An 18,531-nucleotide genomic window follows, 5' to 3' on the forward strand; every position below is an offset into this window, starting at 1 on the left:
ATCTGATGGGGAGCATTCCAGCAACCGCAACCACATTTACTGTGCTGGACACTTCAAATGGGTTTTGGTCGATTCCCCTGAAACAGGACCCGGACAAGTTTGCCTTCACTTTTAAAAGGCAGCATTACACATGGACATGCCTCCCCGGGGATTTCATACCAGCCCCTCCATATTCCACCAAAGTATGGCAGGTGCCTGAAAGGGTTTCAGCAGACCCCAGCCCTCTCACCTCTCCCTCTGTCTCCCCCTCACCCCCCGGGCCACTGTCACCCCCTCACCCCCCGGGTCCACTGTCTCCCCCTCACCCCCTGGGCCACTGTCTCCCCCCTCACCCCCGGGGGCAACTGTCTCCCCCTCACCCCCCGCGGGGCCACTGTCTCCCCCTCACCCCCTGCCCCCCGGGGGCCACTGTCTCCCTCACCCCCCGCGGGGCCACTGTCTCCCCCCTCACCCCCTGGGCCCGCGGGGCCACTGTCTCCCCCTCACCCCCTGCCCCCCGGGGGCCACTGTCTCCCCCTCACCCCCCGCGGGGCCACTGTCTCCCCCTCACCCCCTAGGCCCGCGGGGCCACTGTCTCCCCCCTCACCCCCTGGGGCTACTGTCTCCCCCTGCCCCCCCGGGGGCCACTGTCTCCCCCTCACCCCCCCCGGGGCTACTGTCTCCACCTCACCCCCTGCCCCCGCGGGGCCACTGTCTCCCCCCTCACCCCCTGGGGCTACTGTCTCCCCTGCCCACCCGGGGCTACTGTCTCCCCCTCACCCCCTGCCCCCCCTATGTCCCCCTCACCCCCTGCTCCCCCTCACCCCCCCGTCTCCCCGGGCCCCCTGTGTCCCCCTCACCCCCTGTGTCCCCCTCACCCCCGGGCCCCCTGTCTCCCCCTCACCCCCCGGGCCCCCTCACTCCCTGCCCCCCCGGGCCCCCTGTCTCCCCCTCACCCCCCCGGGCCCCCTCACCCCCCCGGGCCCCCTGTGTCCCCGGCCCCCTGCCCCCCCTCACCCCCCCGTCTCCCCCTGCCCCCCCTCACCCCCGGGCCCCCTGTCTCCCCCTCACCCCCCGGGCCCCCTCACTCCCTGCCCCCCTGTCTCCCCCTCACCGCCCCTGTCTCCCTCACCCCCCGGGCCCCCTGTCTCCCTCACCCCCTGCTGCCCCGGGCCCCCTGCCCCACCCTGTCTCCCTCACCCCCTGCCCCCCCGGGCCCCCTGTCTCCCCCTCACCCCCTGCCCCCCCGGGCCCCCTCACCCCCTGCCCCCGCGGGGCCACTGTCTCCCCCCTCACCCCTTGCCTCCCCGGGCCCCCTGCTCCCCCTCACCCCCCCGGGCCCCCTCACCCCCCCGGGCCCCCTGTCTCCCCCTCACCCCCTGCCTCCCCGGGCCCCCTGCCTCCCCCTCACCCCCTGCCTCCCCGGGCCCCCCGGTCTCCCCCTCACCCCCTGCCCCCCGGGCCCCCTGCCCCCCCGGGCCCCCTGTGTCCCCCTCACCCCCTGCCCCCCGGTCTCCCCCTCACCCCCTGCCCCCCCTCACCCCCTGCCCCCCGGTCTCCCCCTCACCCCCTGCCCCCCCCACCCCCTGCCCCCCCGGGCCCCCCTCACCCCCTGCCCCCCCCGGGCCATCTGTGTCCCTGGGTCCTCACCCCCTGCCCCCCCCCACCCCCTGTCCCCCTCACCCCCTGCCCCCCCGTCCCCCCCCCCCCCCTGCCCCCCCGTCCCCTCACCCCCTCACCCCCTGCCCCCCCGTCCCCCTCACCCCCTGTCCCCCTCACCCCCTGCCCCCCGCACCCCCTGCCCCCCTCACCCCCTGCCCCCCCTGTCCCCCTCACCCCCTGCCCCCCCGTCCCCCTCACCCCCTGCCCCCCCGGGCCCCCTGTGTCCCCCTCACCCCCTGCCCCCCCGGGCCCCCTGTCTCCCCCTCACCCCCTGCCCCCCCGGGCCCCCTGTGTCCCGGGCCCGGGGGATGTGGAGCCGCCGGGCGGGGAGCGCGGGCCCCGCTGCAGACACTGAAGGCCGGGCTCGAGCGGGGCAGCAAAGGCCAACGGCAAAAGCGCGAGAGAGAGAGAGAGCGGGAAAAGGGGAGCCTGTGATTGGCCCGTCAGTGAGCGCGGGGGGGGGCGGGGCAGAGGTGTGTGTTTAGGCTGTGTTTGGAGGATGAGCGAGCGCGGGGGGGGCGGGGGGAGAGGTGTGTGTCGGGGCTGTGATTGGAGGATGAGCGAGCGCGGGGGGCGGGGCAGAGGTGTGTGTCGGGGCTGTGATTGGAGGATGAGCGAGCGCGGGGGGGGCGGGGACAGAGGTGTGTGTTTAGGCTGTGTTTGGAGGATGAGCGAGCGCGGGGGGGGCGGGGGGAGAGGTGTGTGTCGGGGCTGTGATTGGAGGATGAGCGAGCGCGGGGGGCGGGGCAGAGGTGTGTGTCGGGGCTGTGATTGGAGGATGAGCGAGCGCGGGGGGGGCGGGGACAGAGGTGTGTGTCGGGGCTGTGATTGGAGGATGAGCGAGCGCGGGGGGCGGGGCGAGTGACGGCGGTTGAGAAGCGCGTCATCTGAAAATCAAAGGCCAACGGCAAAAGCGCGCGCGGCCGCGGGGAGGGCGCGCGCGCGGGGATAAGGAGGCTGTGATTGGAGGATCGGCGAGCGTCAGCGCGGGGGGCGGGGCGGGGGAGAGGGAGAGCGGGAAAAGGGGAGGCTGTGATTGGCTGTTCCCTCTGGCCCAGTGCACGGTGTGAGGGAGGGAATTGTCCGCCATTTATAGACAATATTCCCGGCCCGGGATCCCACAGCTCAATGGCCGCTTTCACCCCGCGCTGTTTGAGACACATCAACCAACAAGGAGCTGCCTTTATATAGCGCCTTCCCCCCCTCAGGACCCCAAGGGTTTTACAGACAATGAGGGGCCTTTGAAGGGCAGTCCCTGGGGCAGTGGATCCCAACACATTGTCTGATGGAAAGGCCCAGTGAGCGGAGCGAGGCCCAGTGTCCGGGGCACCGTGCGCTGAGGGTGCAAGCAATGGGAGAGAAGAGCAGGTAAATGTGGAGCTGGTGACTTGGTGACTGGATGGTGGTGCGAAGGGAAAGCTGAGAGTTTCAGGTTGTCACCAGTTCCAAGGTCCTGGGCGGGAACCAGTCTGACTTGTGCCCAGTGAGGGGGGAGAGGGCACTGCACTAACACTGGGGGAGGGGGTCTGCTTTGGGCCCAATCGACAATCTGGCCACAAATTGCCCTCAAACTGTCGCTGGGTACGGGTCTTTAAACTGTTCCTGCTTTGGGCAGCATTTGGGGAAGAGCGGGATATATCTGTGTGTCGTTAAGTTCTGTCCAGTATCATGACACAACGGGGAGGATAATTCCAACACAGGTCCCTAAAGGGACCGGCACAAGGAATCTCCTGCTACAGAGAGACCTGACACTGATCCTGGCCTTGGAAGAAGGGCAGTGCAGATTGACCAGAATGGTCATGGGGCAAAAAGGGTTCAATTCTGAGCACAGGGCACACAGGCTCGGCTTGTATTCCCTCGAGTGCAGAAGGTGAACGGATGATTTAATTCGGGTGGTTAAGATGATTAAAGAAGTTGAGGATAAATAGAGAGAGAAACTACTTCTTGTGGTGTGGAGAGTCCAGAACAAGCGGCAATAACCTGAACATTAGAGCCAGGCCGTCCATGGGTGATATCAGGAAGCACTTCTTCACACAAAGGGGACTGGGAATCTGGAACTCTCTCAGCAAAAAGCTGTTGGGTCTGGAGATCAATCAGAAACACCAAAACTGAGATTGATCATCTTTATCATAGGCAATCCCTTGGAATCGAGGAAGACTTGCTTCCACTCTAAAAGTGAGTTTTCAGGTGACTGAACAGTCCAATACAAGAACCACAGTCCCTGTCACAGGTGGGACAGACAGTGGTTGAGGGAAGGGGAGGGTGGGACTGGTTTGCTGCACGCTCCTTCCACTGCCTGCGCTTGGTTTCTGCATGCTCTCGACGATGAGACTCGAGGTGCTCAGCGCCCTCCCGGATGCACTTCCTCCACTTAGGGTGATCTTTGGCCAGGGACTCCCAGGTGTCAGTGGGGATGTTGCACTTCATCAGGGAGGCTTTGAGGGTGTCCTTGTAACGTTTCCTCTGCCCACCTGGGGCTCACTTGCCATGTAGGAGTTCCGAGTAGAGCGCTTGCTTTGGGAGTCTCGTGTTGGGCATGTGGACGATGTGGCCTGCGCAACGGAGGGAGAGGACTGAGGGGGAGGGGAAAGAGGGAGGGGAGCACAGAGGGTGGTGAGGGGGGCACAGAGGGGATGAGGGGGACACAAAGGGTGGTGAGAGGGGACAGAGGGGGTGAATGGAGGGCACAGAGGGGGTGATGGGGGCACAGCAAGGGGTGCGGGGTCACAGAGGGGCTGAGGGGACACAGAGGGGTTGCACAGAGGGCGGAGAGGGGGCGCACAGAGGGCTGTGAGGGGGGGACAGAGGGCAGTGAGGGGGCGAAAAAGAGGGGGGTGAGGGGGGACAGAGGGCAGTGAGGGGGGTGACAGAGGGTGGTCAGGGGGCGGGAAAGAGGGGGGTGACGGGGGAACCGAGGGGGGACAGAGGGCGGTGAGGAGTGGCAGGGCGGTAAGGGGGGGGGGCACCGAGGGCAGTGGGGGGGTGGGACAGAGGGCGGTGAGTAGGGGCAGGGCGGTGAGGTGGGGCACAGAGGGCGGTGAGGGGGGGGCAAGGGGTGGGGACAAAGGGCGGTGAGGGGGACACAGAGGCGGTGGGGGGCAGGGCGTCTGGGGGGGAAAACAGAGGGGTTGAGGGGGAGTGAAGGGTGCAGTGAGGGGGACAGAGCAAGGAGGGGATAGAGAATGGTGAGGGGGGGAGACAGAATGCGGTGAGGGGAGGACAGAGGGGATTTGGGGGGGAAGGTTACAGTGAGGGGGGGACAGAAGGGGATGGGGGGGACAGAGGCGGTGTGAGAGGACTGGGGTCTGCTGAATCCCTTTAAGGCATCTGCCATACATTGGTGGAATATGGAGGGGCTGTTATGAATTCCCTGAGGAAGGCATGTCCATGTGTAATGTGTGATATATTCACAGTGCACAGCACACACAACTCCTAACATGGCAGGCAGCTCTCTCAGAAGTCTCCGGAAATCTGCCTGGTTCTTAACTATGTTTAATTATTAATTATGCAGTTGTAGTACTTAATACGTCCACATCCACAGTGTGGAGCTACAAACATTACAAGCTTACAGACATTACACTTCTCCCTCCTTAATGAAGAAGCCATCATCACAAATATCATACATAACTTTCATGTTTATACATAACACAGGATATACATTTTTTTTTTCCATATTTACAAATTTAACTTTACCATTTGTTTTCTGTTTCGAAGAGGATACCTTCGCTCTCGAACAGAACCTTCCAAATCTAAACTAATTCGAGGCTCATCCTGAGGAACGTTTTCCTCCATGGAATTTTCTTGATTTTCATTTGAATTCACTCTAACTTCAGGCTCTTTGTTTTCCTGACTTGGACTCAGACTTTCATTCTGATTCTCTCTTGGATTTGTTTCCAGTACATTGGATTTAGGATTTGCTACTGGTATATCAAAACTATCTGATGAGTCAGAAATAATTGAATCATTCCCACCTTCAACTCCTTCCATGTCTGTAGGTAAAATATGATCAATATGAACGAACCTAATCTGTCCATTATCAAACATCTTTACCAAATACGTGCAAGGACAACATATCTTCACCACTCTTCCTGGTAACCACTTTAACCATTTATGGTGATGGTTCTTCACTCTCACCTTCTGGTTTAATTTCACACTTCTCTCTTTTACTCTACCTCTATCATGATTCTCTTTCTGTCTTAATTGTGTCTCTTCTACGGACTGTGCCAAATTTGGCTTTAGCAACAAGAATCTGGTTCATGGCTGTCGTTTGAGAAACAACTCTGCTGGCATTCTACCAGTAGTTGTATGAGGAGTATTTTGATATGTAATCAAAAAATTAACCAATTTGTGATCCAATGACAACTGTCATTTCCTTGTATTTGGATCTAACATTTGTTTTATGAGAGCACGTTTTACAATTTGTTCAGTGCGCTCTGCTGCACCATTCGAAGCAGGATGGTATGGTGGAACCTTGGTATGTTTCACACCATTTTTGCTCGTGAATTGTGCAAATTCTTCTGAACAAAATTGTGGTCCATTATCCGAAACAATTTCTTCAGTGAGGCCAAATGAAGAAAATCATTTTCGTAAAATGTCCAATGTTTTACTTGTTGTTATTTTCCACATTGGGAACACCTCAACCCATTTCGAATGGCTATCAATCTCAATGAACAATTGTTGTCCTTCTAACTCAGCAAAATCAATATGTAGCCTTTGCCACACCCTGGGAGGCCATTCCCATGGCTGTAATGGTACTGGTTGTGGTTGTTTGCTTACCGATTGACATGTCGTACACTGACTCACGATGTACTCTATATCTTTATCAAGAGCTGGCCACCATAAATAACTGCGTGCAAAACTCTTGGTCAAGCACATTCCCAGGTGCTGGTCATGGAGGTCTCCTAATAATTTGGACCTGAATTTATTGGTATAACCACTCGTTCACCCCACATGATGCAATCTTTATCAACTGATAATTCATTCCGACGAATGAAGAATGGATGTGTATCTTTGTCTGTTACCTGGTTTGGCCATCCACTTACAATATATTCATACACCTTTGACATCACTGGGTCACGTTTGGTTGCTCTACCAATCTCTTCAGCTGTGACTGGCAGTTCATCAATGTATGAAAATTAAAACACTTCTTCCCTATCGGGTGTAACTTGTGATGGGGAAGGCAATCGAGACATTGCATCAGCATTACTGTGATCAGCTGATCATCTATATTCAATATCATGTATATGCTGACAAAATCAAAGCCCATCTCTGCATTTGGGCTGCAGCTAATGTTGGAACTGGGGACTTTGGATGGAGGATTGCTGTTCGGGGCTTATGGTCCGTAACGATGTTAAACTTATGACCATACAAGTATTTGTGAAACTTCTTGACCCCAAAAATTAATGCCAAAGCTTCCCTTTCAATTTGCGCATAATGACTCTCACTGGCACTGAGAGTGCATGAAGCAAAAGCAATTGGTCTCTCCTTCCCATTACTTAATACATGAGAGATTATTGCCCCAACTCCATACGGAGAGGCATCACATGCTAGCTTAATCTCCTTAGATATGTCATAGTGAACTAACATGGTGCTCTCTACCAATTTGCTTTTACACTCCTTGAATGCTGTATCGCATTCTTTTAACCACTTCCAATGGACCTGTTTTTTCAAAAGTTCATTCAGTGGATGTAATACTGTAGCCAAATTTGGTAGGAATTTCCCATAATAGTTGAAAAGACCCAAGAATGAACGAAGTTCAGTGACATTCCTGGGAGTGGGTGCATTTCTAATTGCATCCAATTTTTCCATAGTTGGATGTAAACCATCTTTGTCTACTCTGTACCTTAAGTACTCCACTGAGTTTTTAAATAACTCACACTTACAAGCAGACACTTGTACTCTGTGCTTCTCTAGCCGTTTGAGGACTTCATTCAATATGTTATTATGAATTTGCCTATTTTGTGCTGAAATTAGTATGTCATCCAAATAACATACTACCCCTTCAATACCTTGCAAAATCTGGTTCATCACCCCTTGGAATATGGCAGAGGCGGAAGGCACTCCAAACGGTAGCCTATTAAATTGATATAGGCCTAGATGAGTATTTATAGTCAAACATGACTTGGACTCCTCAGCTAGTTCAAGCTGTAAGTAGGCATTCGTAAGATCCAGTTTTGAGAAGATCTGACCACCTGTCAGTGCTGTGAACAAATCTTCTATATTCAGCAATGTATTGGGGACATGACTCTCCAGAACCTGGTTTATGGTTACTTTATAATCACCACACAATCTTACCTTACCATCGGACTTAGGTACAACAACAATGGGTGTAGCCCAATTACATCGATCTATCTTACAAATAATGTTCTCAGTCTCTAGTCTTTTGAGTTCTTGCTCAACTTTCTCCTTGAGTGCATATGGTACGGAACGTGGCTTGTAGTTAACCGATCTAGCATCCTTCTGTACCCTGACAGTCGCCTTGAAGCCTTGGATCGGACTGCCCGTTTCACAGAACACCTTCGGATACTTCATGATAACCTCATCCGTTGTTGAAAATCTCGCTTCCATACAGAAAATCTTACTCCAATCCAGCTTCAGTGAGCTCAACCAATTTTTTCCTTGTAAGGCAGACTTGTCTCCTTTCACTACTATTAGAGGCAAGTTCTAAAAATTGATCTTTATATTTCACTGGTACGGTGATACGACCTACCACAAGAATTTTCTCTCCCGAGTAGCCTCGCAGCTCTATCTTGGATTTCTCCAGTTGGAAATCATGCAATTTGTCGAGGTACAGCGACTCCGTTACTACACTCACGGATGCACCCATGTCAATTTCCATTGGTATCTTGAATCCCGCAACATCTATGTGGATTTTGATGCTTTCTGAATCGCTGTCCGTTAACCTCATGCTCCTGATGACGTGTAACTCTAACATCTCCTCGTCCTGTTGTTGTTCTTCCATGCTATGTACTCTCTTGGGATTTCTACTCATAGCTTTGAACGCTGGACTCCTAACTTTGAAAGCTGGTTTACCATTCAGTCGGCATGCCTTCACAAGATGTCCAGTCTTCCTGCAGAAGAAACACTCTGCCTTCACGTATGGACAACTTTGAGCAATGTGTTGTCCCAGGCACCTATAGCACGACTTCGACGCTCTGTTAGAATTTCCAGTTTCTGAGACTTTGGGCCCCTACTGCCTTTTACTTTGAACCTGCAGGTGATTTACCTCGGTTGACTGATGACTGTAATTATTGTTTAATTCTCGGGAATATTGTTCGACCATGCCCATCGACCTCGCTGTCTGACAAGCAATCTCAAAAGTCAAGTCATCCGTCGTCATTAACTTCCTTCTGATCGCATCATTTTTCACCCCACAAACAAAACAATCCCATAATGCTCGGTTTTGAAAGTTTCCAAAATTACAGTGCATCAATAGCTTTTTTAATGCAACGATGTAATCACCGATACATTCATCAGTCTTTTGATTCCGAATCCAGAAACGATAGCTTTCAGCAATTTCTAACGGTTTGGGGTTATAGTGCTGCTCCAGCTTCATTAAAATCTCTTTAAGCATTGTGTCCTTTGGCTCATTAGGCACAAGCAGATTGACAAGGGTTCCGCATAATGCCGGACCCGCCTCCGATAAGAAGATCGCTTTCTTATGTTCCAACACAGCCCGGTTCTGGACTGCATTGTCTGGATCTTCGATTATGTTATTTGCAGTGAAATATATTTACGCTTTAAAACGTTCCCGGTCGTGTCTATATTCCCACAAATGTCCCAATACACCTGCCATTTTAATCTCTAGCTGTTCACGCCGTGTGCTGTATTTTACCTCGGATTTTTGCAGCTTTTTCCAAAGACAGAAACTTCCAAAGTCTCCCTGTTGGCTGGCTGAATCTTTCACCAACAAAATTTAAGCTTTAAATCATCCGAAAAATCCCATCTCAGTCGCCAAATGTGATATATTCACAGAGCACAGCACACACAGCTCCTAACATGGCAGGCAACTCTATTGGAAGCCTCTGGAAATCTGCCTGGTTCTGTTTATTATTAACTATGCAGTTGCAGTACACAATACGTCCACATCCACAGTGTGGAGCTACGAATATTACAAGCTTACAGACATTACATAATGGTACCCTTTAAAAGTGAAGGCAAACTTGAAGTGTCCAGCACAATAAATGTGGTTGCGGTTGCTGGAATACTCCCTATCAGATCAACTACGGCAGTGACAGTGGGCACGGAGGCTGGGATGTTTTTGTTGAGCAGCCGAGCAGTGGCTCTCCGTGACTGGTCCGGTTTCCTAACCGGCCAAAGTGGCGAGTTCACGTGGGTGGCTATGGGCCTCAACACTTCCTGGGCTACCAGGGATCCCAGTGCCATCTCCAAGTCAGCCTCTGCCTCTCTGGGGAAACTACTGCTTCTGTGGCCGTGACATGGGGTCCCCCTGTACTCGGACTTCCACCCCCGTCACCCTACCACTGACGTGCTTGTGTGTGGTGAACGATGCGAGGTTGTCCCGCACGTAAGCCTGGTACTTGGCCGGGGTAGTATTGACCAATTGCTCTCGGTCGTAACTCCCCTTCGGCTTCATGGTACACATGTTGCCTTTTCCTTCCCCTTTCCTTGGGATCACTGCAACTTCTTTCTGCTTATCGGCACCCACTGCTCCCCAACGGCAGTGATTCCTCAAATCCACTATAATCCTGTGGGCTAACATAAAGTCGGCCCCAAGGACTCCTGACCCGGCTGTTCCCACTTTATTAGGACACACTCCCACCTATGGCTAACAGCCTGGACATCACCCCCACCTGCTTGTTCCCAGTGAACCCCACCAGTCTGAATGGAACCTTGCTGGACCAGAGTGTATCGGTCGGGTTATTCGCATGGATAACCGTGCTCGAAGCCCCGGTGTCCACCAAGTACTTCTCCTCCACCTTCTCCACCCCCATCCTCACGCATGGTCTGCTGCACTCATCGTACGTGAGTGAACACAGTTACTCAGGCTGGGTGCGTGCTAGTCAGGGTGGTGGGATTACCGGAGCGGTCGGGATTTCCCTGCTCACACCAGCGTCTACCCTTCCCTGCTCTGGCACAAAAACTGTCCGAAGGGCGGCCACCAGAACATCAAATTGTTCCGCGGTCAGTCCCTTCGCCTCGACAGGTTTTGTTTCGGGACTGGAGTATTGCCTTTGCCCTGCCCCCTCCTCGGGGCCGGGCAGTCTCTCCTCCAGTGTCCCGTCTTCCCACACCCGAAACACGTCCTAACCCTCTCTGAGCTACCTCCTTCCTGATGCCATTCCCTTTTACTACCCTCACTGGCCTTTAACTCGTGAACCTTCCATTTAACTGGTTTGACCTCCTCCTCCACGCCGGCCTTAAATGTCAGTCTCATGTGACGGAGCACGTCGGCCTCCGTGTTCCGGAGATTCTCAGGGTCAAACCAGTTCTCGGACTTTACCCTTATCCGGGGCAAACTCTTTGACACTCGGGTTCTGAGCCAATGGTTCCTTGGCTTCCCCTGCAACTGCGCTTGGTCCAGCACTCCATTACAGGCTTTATTATAGACCGGCTGGAGACGGTCCGCAAAAGCCTGAGGTGCTTCCCCAGCTAGTTTCAGTATCCTTTCCATCCTGGAGAATGGACTACCTTAGGTGTGATCCATGGCTCTTAGGATTTCCTCCTTTAAGCCCTCTATGTTTCCCAGCTCCCTCTTGCTTTCGGCAGATATGGCCTGATACATCTTCCCCTCCGGGGAAAATAATAGCATCTTGCGAACCTCCGCTTCATTACACCAATTAATCCCTCCCACATGTTCCACCTCCGTGAAGTGAACCGATAGGTCTGCTTCGTTGGTAAACTTGGGCACCCCTGAAATCATATTTTGCAGCTGTGGGGTTGTGAATGGGACTACAAAATCGCTTTGCAGCGCCCCCTGACCGTGGCTGTCTACGGGCGAACCGTACATCTGCTGCCGTATGGGCCACATCGGTCCCTTTGGCGCTTCAAGCAGTGGTCAGACGTCCCTACCCTGCCCCCAATCCTCGCTATCTTCTCCTTCCACTTCCCAGTCCACCCGGGCTCCCCCCGGGGCCATTAGGCAGACCATTCCTTTGGTCCTGGATAGAGCATGGGTCAAGCTTTGGATTTTCTCTTGGCAGGGCCCGTGATTCCCACTCTCAAACCCTCTACTGCTGTTGATTCTGGATTCTTTTCCCTCAATCTGTTTCAGCGAATACACTTACCAAAGCAGCTTATAACCAAGCAGTCTTTATTAATTGTTTCACCGGCCGGGACTTATCAGAACGAAGGAACGCTCTCCCTCAGAGTGCGCCCACTTCCCTCGGACAAGCCCCGTTACAATGTAGGGTCGCAACGGTTATACACTTCCAGTACGTGATACAATTGAGAGACATTCAGTTCACCCTATCCTTTGTGATCCCTCCTTCCCTTTGTCCACTCATTAGCCAATACCTAGCCTTCCTTGCCCAATTAAATAAGGGCAAGTGGTTACAGCAACTGTTTTTCACAAAGAACTTTCTCACACATTGCACAAAGAACTTTCTCACACATTGCTTGTAAACGTTACAATTTTACTGGCGTGACTAGTAACTTAGACCTTGAGCAAGTCTGTTAATTGTGCTGATGTTGTAATATTTGCAGTCTGACATTCTTTTAGTTATTCTTCCATGATTTCTTTGTTCACTTCACTGTCTCTATGGCTTATACATTTCAGACATTCACATTCCCCCCTTTTATCATTCCATGATAACCCTGGTGACTATTCCAGGAGTATCGCATTCATCCGTTCGCACTCTCTTTCCTGATCCTCCTTGTCGAGTAGGTCTTTAATTTGCTGGATCATAACCCGGGAGCCCCTGGCCACAAGAGGGTTTGCTAACCTTGCCATCATGACTTTACAACAAAGGTTAAAGCAACCAATAATAAAGCAACAGTAATTATTACTACGATGAGAATAATCACCCCATGCATTAGATACGATCCCCAGGATCCACCTAACAACCAATCAAACCAGCCTACTCCTCCTACAGGGGTGGATAACTGCTTTACCTCCCTTCTTATGTGATCAGCGAGATTGGTTATGTTTTCTGAATTATCGGGGATGTAAGTGCAACATTCAGATCCTATCAGGGCACACGGTCCCCCTTTCTCAGCTAACAGATAATCGAGGACCATTCGGTTTTGTAATGCCACGGTCCGTATCGCTACCATTTCGGCCGTGATGTCCTCCAGAGCTTCATCTGTACACTTAGCTATCTGTTCCAATACCCTCTCTAGGTTCTGTACTTCATCCATGGTGCGTGCTATCCCGAATGGGAACATCATGATCTCAAAGAACCTCTCTACGGGGGTGAGGGCTCCCCTGTGTCGGCTGGAGGCATGTACTTCCGCCAGAGTACGTGTTTGCCGCACAAATGGCACCACATATCCCAAATAGCAGGACCCTGTCCATCGCCTAGGCAACCAGGGATATGCCCTATGCCCGCACACAAAATACATGCCGTTATACGCTGCCTTTTTATATATTGTGTTGGGGTCCCAAGACTGGGCCCACAGACCTCCACTTGTGTTATTCGGAAGGTGAGAGAGGATAGTGACTCGTGCACCTGTTGTGATGTTGAGGTTGGGTGGGCAATCGCTATACCCTATGATATGTCCCTGTCTGCTGGTGTCATTTCGGGTTAAACATATGTTCCCGGTTGGCCTCCCGATCCCCGAGGTATTGGTCAGGACTAAGAATGGGGGTTCCTTTTTACGGTCATAGGGTGGTTGATACCATCCCTGGAACGTTTGACGAATGGGGTACCCAGCACTCTCCCACTTGGTGACGTCCCCGTGGTTGTCCACGCGGTAACGGTATTATGATCCTCCTGGCCTCCGTGATCCCTCTCTTGACCCGCCTTTCATCTTTCGTATTTGCGTTGGCCCTCCTCCGCTCATGCTAGTCTGGCTCAGAAGCCACTTGACAGTTTCAGTTAGGGTCAGTGGAACGGGGCGCAAAGGAATTCCCCCTTTGGAATGTATAGGGATATGTGAACACACCCAGCAACTAGAAAAGTTCCCGTTTTGCGCATAAACATAAGACATATATAGGAACGTGTTTACATGGAGTTCCCTTCATTGTCTTGCCCCCTGTATGTTATAAGCTGCCAACGCCATTATACTAAAAAGAATCCACCACCCCATAGCTATGGGTTAAGTGAATATCATCCAACGTCCTCTGGGCCCGTCAGGTTCCAAGAGTCCCAAGGACCTGGTTTGTCCAACGGGGAATTGGAGGTACACAACCTTCAGCAGCTCGTCTTTGCTCGCCCGAATGTTCCACTTATTCAGCTATGGGATAGAGGAAGTCTGTAACATAAATATAGAGGATAGTTAAGGAGTGATAAGCTTGCAATGATGCAGGTGAACCCAGGCACTTCTCCCTTCAACCTTAGCTGCAGTGGGGGTGGTGAGTAACACCTGAAAAGGCCCCTCCCATCATGGCTCTAATCCTTTTCGAATCCATTTCTTAATCAGGACATACCTCCCTGGTGCCACGAGAGACGATTCGGGCGAAACTGGGAGGTCGATGTGAGCATCTCGAACCTGGTTGTGGGCTATTCGCAGAGCCTGAGTCAGGGAAAGAACATACGTGGTTATTTCCTCAGTCATGTGGTGGAACTGGACAGTGGAGGGGACATTCTGATTCCATGGGGTCCTAAGGGGCCTACCATAAATGACCTCAGCAGGGGTCAGTCTAGCCTTACCAGTGGGAGTAGTTCGGATCTGGAATAGGGCTATGGGAAGGAGTTTAAGCCAATTGAGTCCGGTTGATGCTACCAGTTTTGCAAGCTTGGTTTTACGAGTTGATTAGCATGTTCAACTAATCCCACAGCTTGGGGTCGGTAGGCACAATGCAGCTGCTGGTTAATGCGCATCTGGGAACAGAATTCTTTGTTAACTTGGCCAATAAAGTGAGGGCCATTATCGGAACTCAGTCGAGCTGGGATACCATATCTAGGAATAATTTCCCTCATTGACACTTTAACAACAGTTTGAGCCTTATTGTCCAGGGTCGGGTAAGCTTTGATCCATTTGCTAAACACATCCACTATTACTAACACATATTTGTAACACTGAACTCTTTGCAACTCAATGTAGTCCAACTGCAAGGTCTCAAAGGGACCTTCTGGTAGGGGCGTCTTACCCCAATCACAGGGGACTCCCTTCCCTGGATTATGCTGTTGGCAAACAAGGCAGCGACTACTGATGTTCTGGGCCAGAGCTGGAGTCTAGGGTGCCACCAAGTGGCCAAAAGCGTGTCACTTGTTGTCCTTGCTCCACAATGAGTAGCAAAGTGCATACATTCAATAACCCATAAGGCCAACTCGTCAGACATGCAAGTCTGTTCCGCGGGAGTGGTCCAGAGTTTAGAGACATTGTCATAAGTACATCCATAATTTTTCCACAACAGTTTATCTTTTTCAGGAGCATCCTGCTGTGCTTTAATGACATCTTGGATGGTTGGCATTGGTTTTTCCGAGGCGAACTTATCCTTTGTAGAATTTTTAGTTTAACTCATCATTCTGGGCACTACCATCTGTTGTCCCTCGTGGCACTATATCAACCGGGAATTTTCCGCTAGTGTGGGCAGTATATTTGACAATGGCAATGCGCTTGGGGAGCATGAGCGCCTGCAACAAGTCAGATACTAGCTGCTTATGGGATATCTCATTCCCATTTGAGGTTAGGAATCCCCTATTTTTCCATAATTGTCCGAAATCATGGGCTACCCCAAAGGCATACCCAGAGTCGGTATAGATATTGACCTTGAGGTCTTTAGCCAAGATACAGGCTCGGGTGAGGGCGAATAGTTCAGCTTGTTGGGCGGAATAGGCGGTAATACAGTCAGGGTCCTCCATTGGTACATCAACTAAATCCTCCCTGACCGAGGTGGCTTCTTGAATTAAAGATAAACAGTCATGACTCGGTTCTTCCTCATCTTGGGGTGGCTCGGTAAGAAAACAGGCCGGATTAATGGCAGTACAGTGCCGAAAGGTCAGCCTAGGGTTATTTAGTAGGTGGATCTCATATCTACTCTGCCTGGCCATGGTAAGATGTTGAGTCTGCAGTTGACCCAAGAGGGCAGCTACAGAGTGAGAGGTGTATACAACAATATCCTGCTGGAGGGTAAGGTTGGCGGCAGATTGAAGGCTATTGTAGATGGCAGTTAATATTTGAGTACATACAGGGTGCCCCAAGGCAACGGGGTCTGTAGGCAACAGGCCTATGCTTATCCCCGTGTTTCTGAGTTAAGACAGCGGTAGCACAATCTTTCAAGATCGTACAATACAGTTGAAAGGGCCGGTCATAGAGGGGCTGGCCCAAAGCTGGAGCTTGCAGCAGGGCTGTCTTTAGTTCCTTAAAGGCTTGGACATATGCGGTTTCTATTTCAAAGCTGCCTTCCTTGGTGGTGTACGGTGTGAGTTGCTTGGTCATCAGGGCAGCATTCGGGATCCAGGATCTACAGTAATTGATCATCCCCAACCACTGCCGCATTTGTTTAGCCGTGCTAGGGACTGGAAACTGGCAAATTGTTTCGACTCGGCTAGCCTCCAAAGCTCGGTGGGTGCCTGATAAAATGATCCCAAGAAATTTGACTTGAGACTGGCCAATTTTGACCTTTGATGGGGAAACTATGTATCCCAGGGAGGACAAGTAATTCAGTAACTGATTAGCATCCTCCCTGTTACTTGGTTCATCTGCGCTGGCTACCAGTAAATCGTCCACATACTGAATTAAAGTGGATCCCTTAGTCAGCGTGAGGTACTGTAACTGTTTCTGCAGGCACCTTGAGAATAAGGTCGGGGAGTGGATGAACCCTTGGGGAACTCTAGTCCATGTATATTGCTGTCCCTGGTAAGTGAAGGCGAACAGGTATTGACTCGTCTGGGCTAGCGGCAAGGCGAAGAAGGCGTGTTGGAGGTCTATTATTGCGAAGATCTTGGCGTTTGCTGGGATTAACAACAGTATCTGTGCTGGGTTGGGAACCAGAGCGTGTAGGGGCTGGACGATAGCATTGATGGCTCGAAGGTCCTGGACCAAACGGAACTGATTTGTTTTGCCTGGCTTAGGGACTGCCAGTATTGGTGTATTACACGGGGACTGACATTGAACCAAAATCCCCTGTTCCACTAGTCCTTTGATCAATCGGTGGATACTTGGTATTGCCTGTGCTTTTAGTGGGTACTGACGGATGGAGTGCCAGTCCACATTGTCCTGTACTGGGATCTCAATCGGATCAATTGGAGTATAGCCCACTTGGGAGGGGTCCTCTGCCCATATATGAGAATCCACGTAATCGGGTATATTGATACCGATGTAGTGGCATAGTACCGTCAGAACCTTCTCGGGATCCCTGTGAAATTGGACCGTCCGGCCATGTCCCACAATCTGCAAATCCGGGCTGGTAGGGTCAGCCTCATCTATAGCTTGGCGCACCATAATTCCCAAATCTCTGGCATGGTGGGGAGGTAAAACTTCGCGAGTGACGTGGGGTGCTACCGTTGGGGGCTGTCGCCACAACTTTCTATTCATTTCCACGAAATCTGTTTTCCCCTCCGGTCCAGATACTCTGGCTCTTAGGAGGAATTCCCACTCCTCTCCACGTGATCCTGGTAGAGATTCTGGAGATCCTGATTCTTACCACGAGGATCATAGGCTAGGGTCACATGATAGGGCGCTTGGGGCAAATCCAGGGACCACCATTGAGGGGTCCGGGTAGTGTAGCACTGCCGTTTAAAGGTTCCTTGCTTTACAACGATCCCATCATCCCCGCATTCCAGATGCAACTGAAATTTACAGAGGAGATCCCCAGCCATCAAGTTACAGTCCAAACTGGTGGTAATAACAAACCGATGTTCTACAGATTCTTCCTTGTAATTTACTTTAACTGGTTCTGACACTGCGAATGTTGAGACTTGTCCCAGGAACCCTGACAGTCCCTGTGTCTCGGTGGAGGCGGGGAGTTTAAGCTTCGATTGCACAGAGGACATGGAAGCTCCCGTATCTATTAAGAAGGGTTGCCACTCATTTTGAATTTTTAGCGATATCATTGGTTCCTCATCCGAGGAAGGTCCTCGTACAGTCAAGCTGCGTAGTCAGTATTGATATTCGGGTGACAGATGGGCAAAGGGGTTGTTCTGGGAGAAGTTAGTATAAGATCCCCGTCCTCTCTCCCCTTGCCCCCCTCCTTTTCCTCCTCTTCCTTTTTCGTGCCGAGGGGAGGGGCATTCCCTGCTCCAATGTCCTTCCTGTCCACAATTAAAGCATCGTTCGCTCCTTCCCCAGCCCTGGCCGCCTTCCATACCCGATTGAGGGCCAGAAGGGGGTCCATAGTTTGCGGGGCCGGGACCGTTGGGGTGTTGGGTATTCCCATATCCTTGGTTATCCACCCATCCCCTTACACAGTGCTGTGGTTCCATTTGATATCCCCTTGGGGCAGGTTTCGCTCTTTCCCCTCGAGGAGGCTCTTCCTTTCTAGTCACGTATTCAGTCTTGACCCGGGTTGGGGCGCACCTCCCCCCTCTCCTTTCTTTTCCTGCCAATAATATTTCACTGCTTTCTCCATCTGGTCCTGACTGTTATCTGCCCAATTCATATTATTGGTCCAGATAGCGTGAGCAATCGAATGGGATAGGCACTGAAGTAGAATAGCGCAGAATTGAGGTGAATTATCCCCCGCTCGGAAGGCATTATCTCCAGATTGACCTCCGTATATTTCAATGAATCTTTCCATGAATTCATCGGCATTTTCGTCTCGCTTGGGTTTAATTTCTAATACTGCGGCCATACTGATGGGCTTCTGAAGGGTCGTGCTGAGGG

General features: G+C 52.2%; 1 long non-coding RNA gene across 1 annotated transcript in view; it reads left to right on the plus strand.

Moving 5' to 3' along the window:
- Window positions 1-2,721: 2,721 nt before the first annotated feature.
- LOC139261914 (uncharacterized) overlaps window positions 2,722-18,531 on the plus strand; it is a 76,299-nt gene continuing 60,489 nt past the window's right edge. Inside the window, exon 1 of the long non-coding RNA XR_011592852.1 lies at window positions 2,722-3,009. This is a non-coding gene — a long non-coding RNA (uncharacterized lncRNA). The remainder of the gene's footprint in view (window positions 3,010-18,531) is intronic.

The sequence above is a fragment of the Pristiophorus japonicus genome, chromosome 1 (genome assembly GCF_044704955.1).
Source record: "Pristiophorus japonicus isolate sPriJap1 chromosome 1, sPriJap1.hap1, whole genome shotgun sequence".
Lineage (NCBI taxonomy): Eukaryota > Metazoa > Chordata > Chondrichthyes > Pristiophoridae > Pristiophorus > Pristiophorus japonicus.